General features: G+C 40.8%; 1 non-coding gene across 1 annotated transcript; it reads right to left on the reverse strand.

Moving 5' to 3' along the window:
* Positions 1 to 5337: 5337 nt before the first annotated feature.
* On the reverse strand, positions 5338 to 5409 carry TRNAH-AUG (transfer RNA histidin (anticodon AUG)). The gene has a single exon. It is a non-coding gene; the product is annotated as a tRNA-His (tRNA).

The raw sequence follows: 5409 nt of genomic DNA on the forward strand, positions 1-5409 counted from the left end.
CATACTCCAGGTCAGATTTTTCCCTGTTGATCTTAATGACATGAAATCATTAGTACTATTTTATAAATATTTTTAGCTGCCTTTTGGGTAGTTGATAAGATTATTCTTCCCCGGCTTTTGTGATTGAGTGGGGCATGTGACCAGTGCTGGCCAATGAGTTGTTAGCAAATGTTACTCTGGGTTGAAGCACTTAATTGGTTCAAATCTTCCAAAGCTCTTATTCTCTCTATCACAATGCTCAGTCTTGTTCCACGGAGCTACTTTTCTATAATCCTGGGTTCCAGAGTGAAGTTAACTCTCTCAAGGGGTATATTCTCTGGATGAAAAGTAGACCTCGGTTGTTTTAAACCACTAAGATTTTGCAGTTCTGTGTTGCCACAGGATAAGCTAACCCATCCTGAATGATTGACTACATAGTCCTAAAGTTAATATTATGTGAAAAGTAAATTATCTTTGAAAGTAAAAGTCGCTCAGTCTTGTCCGACTGCGACCCCATGCGCTATACAGTCCATGGAATTCTCCAGGCCAGAATACTGGAATGGGTAGCCCATTCCCTTCTCCAAGGGATCTTCCCAACCCAGGGATCAAACCCAGGTCTCCTGCATTGCAAGCAAATTCTTTACCAGATGAGCTATCAGGGAAGTCTCTCCTGCAATCAGTACTCACGATTTCATTGTTTTCCCCACTTTTCTATTTCAGGCAGACCATAAATATATAATCTCAAACCCTAACTTTTGAAAGTCTTGTCTTTTTCCCAACATTGACTCTGCTATTTCCAGCATCATCATCAAAAGTCAACTAGAAGTCAACAAAGAAGATTCCCAGATGTTCAGACATGAGAAGCTATCTTTAAGAGATTTGAGTCTTCTCAAAAAAGCATACACAGCGACTTCTGTCTCCTAACATTGCTGCTGTTTTACCATCTACTGGTGGACTCACACCTAAACTCATTTTTGCCTCTTTACATTACTAACATTGTTTTAAAGCTGTTTTTAAAAGTCTCCAATGAGGGCTCTTATTGGCTATTAGAAACCATATGGTTATGACTTGTCATCCAAGTCACTAGCAGACAGTCACGCTAAGGTCTGGAAAGATACCCTCAAGCTTCCTTTTTGGACTCACACCTTAACATTCTTATTCCTGGACATGATACCTGCCCTTTGCCATTCTTCACCTAAAGTTATGGTAATGATTGAGGCCTATTGGAGCCCATGTAGACGAAGGGATGTCTTGGAGGAAAGCCTCTTCTGTCTCCAACTCAGAACCTGCAGGTGGAAGAAGCAAAATGCACCAGCACCAATAATGGGCTTAAATCCAACCAAGATGATTGCATAGGATGGGAATGAATAGATTATGGGAAACTGAGGGTCAGAGTCATGGGGAATAGTGACTGAGGAAAGGCTGAGGAGATGCTATACAGGTCACATAACCCACTGCCAATCATTAATAACTGAATCTCCCATGTAGCCCAACACAGCTGGAAGAACAACCCAGCATTGTAAAGTGAGGTGGGGTGAACTCATTAACCTAATAATGAGCTTCTTCCTCTTCTAATGTCTATGACTAGCCCTGGAGCCTTATTATACTGTGTCAGTTACAGACTTCTAAGTCCAAGGTGGTCCTTCAAAGACTTCTTTGACACTGTAGAGTCTCATTTTATGTAGTTGATGAAACAGATCCATTTTCAAGCATTTACCTTCATTCCTTGGATTCCCTGGGAAATTACTTTCCACCTCAAGTAACTAATTCTGCAACCCAATGATGGCTCTAAAACTTTAAGAATAAAAAATGTGGAGAAAAAGAGGTAGAAACAGTTTGTAAAATACTTAAGTCCCTAAGAATTTTTTTTTCTATTTAATTTCCATTGGCTGAAATTGAAATCTGCAGTTTACTGAAAAAAAATCAATTAATTGTTGTTATTGGGATGTTATGATGGTATAGAGAAGAGATGATGAGATGTGGAAAATGAATAGATTCAGATTCAAGCCTCAGTCTATTACCCATCAGCTCTACAACTGTGAGAAAAGTAGATACACTTTCAGACCTTAGTTTCTTTAAAATTATTTATTTGGCTGTGCCAGGTCTTGGTTGAGGTATGTGGGATCTTCTATCCTCATTGTGGCATGCAGGATCTTTAGTTACAGCCTGTGGGATCTAGTTCCTTGACCAGGGATTGAACCCTGGCCCCCTACATTGGGAGCTTGGTGTTCTAGCCACTGACCATCAAGGAAGTCCCCAGATTTTTTATTCTGTAAAATGAGATTATATAAACCTGCTCTATCTTAACTATTGTATTGAGATCCAATCAAATAACATACTTTTCAAACTCTGGGTTGAACACTGTTATTGATAGGAGAGTATCTAAAATTTAATCGTGCATGCTCAGTCACTTCAGTCATGTCCGACTCTTTGAGACCCCATGGACTGTAGCCCACCAGGCTCCTCTGTCCATGGGGTTCTCCAGGCAAGAATACTGGAGTGGGTTGCCATGCCCTCCTCCAGGGGATCTTCCTGACCCAGGGATCAAACTCACGTCTCCTGCATCTCCTGCATTGCAGATGGATTCTTTATCACTCAGCCACTGGGGAAGTCCAAATTTAATCATAATCATTAATGAATATAAGCTTTGAGATGCAATAAAAGAAAATCTAAGATGACCTGCAACTTACTTTTAAAATGTCAAAATTGACAATGTTCTATAAGTGTGTGTTAATTTTAATAAATACTCTGAGTCTACTATTGCCCTAATATAACATGCATATTATGGGGGTGTCATTTAATATTTAATAGGCAGGCCACCCTGCAGAGGTAGCTGCTGTAAACACTTCAGCTACATTTATCTCTGATCCACACCAGAGGTTTTGCTAATTAGCAAAATGGATATTATTAATAGCAACGGATTTTTATTGCTGCATGTAGTCCTGCTTAATATACCTGGGGGCTTTCCAGGTGGTGCTAGTGGTAAAGAACCAGCCTGCCAATGCAGGAGACTCGATCCCTGGTTCAGGAAGATCCCCTAGAGAAGGGGATGGCTCCCCACTCCAGTATTCTTGCCTGGAAAATTCCATAGACAGAGAAGCCTGGTGGGCTACAAGCCATGGGATAGCAAAGAGTTAGACATGACTGAACGACTAGACTAACATTTTTACGTCAATATATGTGGATTGGCCAGTGCTGGGGTCAGGAAACGTTATTTTTTTTCTAGGAAGGGTCAAATGACTAAATTTTTTTTGGCTTTGCAGGTGAATAATCTGTCACAATCACTCAGTTCTGCCTTGGTAGCACAAAATCAGTCTTAGACAACATATAAATGAGATGACATGGCTGTGATCCAATAAAACTTTATTTACAAAGAGACGCGCAGAGCAGATTTGACCTTTGCACCAAGTTTGCCAGCTGCTAGTCTAGAATAATATAGACACACTGCCTGCCTTTGAATGGACAGGGTTTAAGAATATAATCTCTTCACACAATAAAATGGTTCCTAAGGTTGAATTCTAAAATTGTCCCAAGGCTACCTCTGGCTTGGAGGATTCTGGTTGCCTAACGGCTACCAGGCTAACTGAAGCATCCCTGTAAGATATAATGGCAGCTGCCCCAAATGTGCCATTTATACAGGGAGCAGTGGGAGTAGCCAGAAAGGCAAGAATCGAAGTGAATGATGCTTGCTTGTGAGTAAGTGTTTGTGTGAGAGAAGAGTTTGTCTGAGTCTTGCTTTTATTACCTGTAGCAAGACGTGAGCACCGAGATCTGCAGTTCCCAGCTACCTCTGACTATTGATATACACCCGATATGAACAAAAAGAGCCTAAGAACTCTGTGCTAGAACATTGGCTTAGGCAAGCTCACAACAGAAGCAGAAACTAGAAGGGAGAAAGAGTATCATCCATTCAAGAAAGAAGAACTGATTCTAGAGAAAGTGAAAAAGCAAGTAAAAAGGCCCTGCTCTGTGAAGTCATTACCACACAGAACCCTCCCCTTCAGGTGACACTATCTCTGTGTGTCTTAGAGCTGGAGGGACCACCCCTGGATTTAATGGCCCTTTCGGGACGGGGGTGGGGTGGGGGTGGGGGAGGAGGGGAATGGTAGGGTTCTTTGACTTGAAGCAGCAATTACTTTTACAAAGCTTGTTATTATTGGCGACTTTGCTGCTTCGAATCATGGTCTGTGCTTAGAACGATCTCCTTTCCAGCTGCTGGACACCAGGCAGAATTTCCAACACCCCTTTTATAGGGATTGTAAGGATTAAGTGAAACAAGGTATGTAAGGCCTGGCCTTCAGTCAACACTCTATAAAAGAGAGGTGTTTATTATCATACTCCAAGTGTAACGTGGCTTCTGTCCCACAGGGATCCCGGGCTTTTTTTTTTTCCTTAACCTCTGCTTTCCCTCATACTTTTATTCACAGAATTATACAATTTTAGGCCCAAAGAGGACATTCAAGGTCATCACCTTCAATTTCCTTATTTAATTTAAGAAACCTGGTCAGTGAGAAAGTTTGAGAAATTTTCTCCTTATCTATATATTTCCATATGGCAACATAAACTACATGACTATGTAAAACAGGCTTTAGAAATATGTGGTCAACTGCATATGTGTTAATTTATCCCAAGCAAAACATAGGTCAAAAAGCAGTTAAAAATACAAAAAAAGTGAAATATGGAATAACTTCTCAACAGTTCAAGTCATTGTAATATAAATATTGAGTTGGCCCAAAAGTTTGGGTTTTTCTGTAGGATGTTACAGAAAAACCTGAATGACCTTTTTGGACAATCCAATAATGCAAATAAAAATAGTATTTTTCTCCCTGAAGGGTTTGGGGAACCCAGTGACTTCATGAAATATTTTCTGAAAACACTCTGAAAAGTTCATTCGTTTCTTCATTAAAGTATGCAATCAGTAAATTTTCATAGAATGCCTACATTATTATGTTTTCCTTATAAAAAATGATTAGGACTAATAATTATAAGGGCATAATTCTTAAAACTCTATCTCTAACCTTAACCAGATTCTCTCTATGCCTTTTCATTTCCTTCCTCAGTGGAGTAGAGAAGGCCCAAACTTCATTCATAGGATACCCATTAGGAATCAGCCATAATTCTGGGCAGAGGGGACATTAGCACTGAACAAGCCTGACACAGCCTTGCTCTTATGGGGCTGATGTTCTGGGAAACTTTCTGAAGTTAGCATTGCTTTGTGCCTGAACGTGAACGTGAAGCTGCTCAGTCATGTCCGACTCTTTGCAACCCCATGGTCTATAGCCTACCAGGCTCCTCTGTCCATGGGATTTTCCAGGCAATAGTACTGGAGTGGATTGCCATTTCCTTCTCCAAGGGATCTTCCCAACCCAGGGATCGAACCCGGGTCTCCTGCATCATAGACAGACGCTTTACCATCTGAGCCACCAGGGA

Source organism: Capricornis sumatraensis, chromosome 18 (assembly GCF_032405125.1).
Source record: "Capricornis sumatraensis isolate serow.1 chromosome 18, serow.2, whole genome shotgun sequence".
In the NCBI taxonomy this organism is placed as follows: domain Eukaryota; kingdom Metazoa; phylum Chordata; class Mammalia; order Artiodactyla; family Bovidae; genus Capricornis; species Capricornis sumatraensis.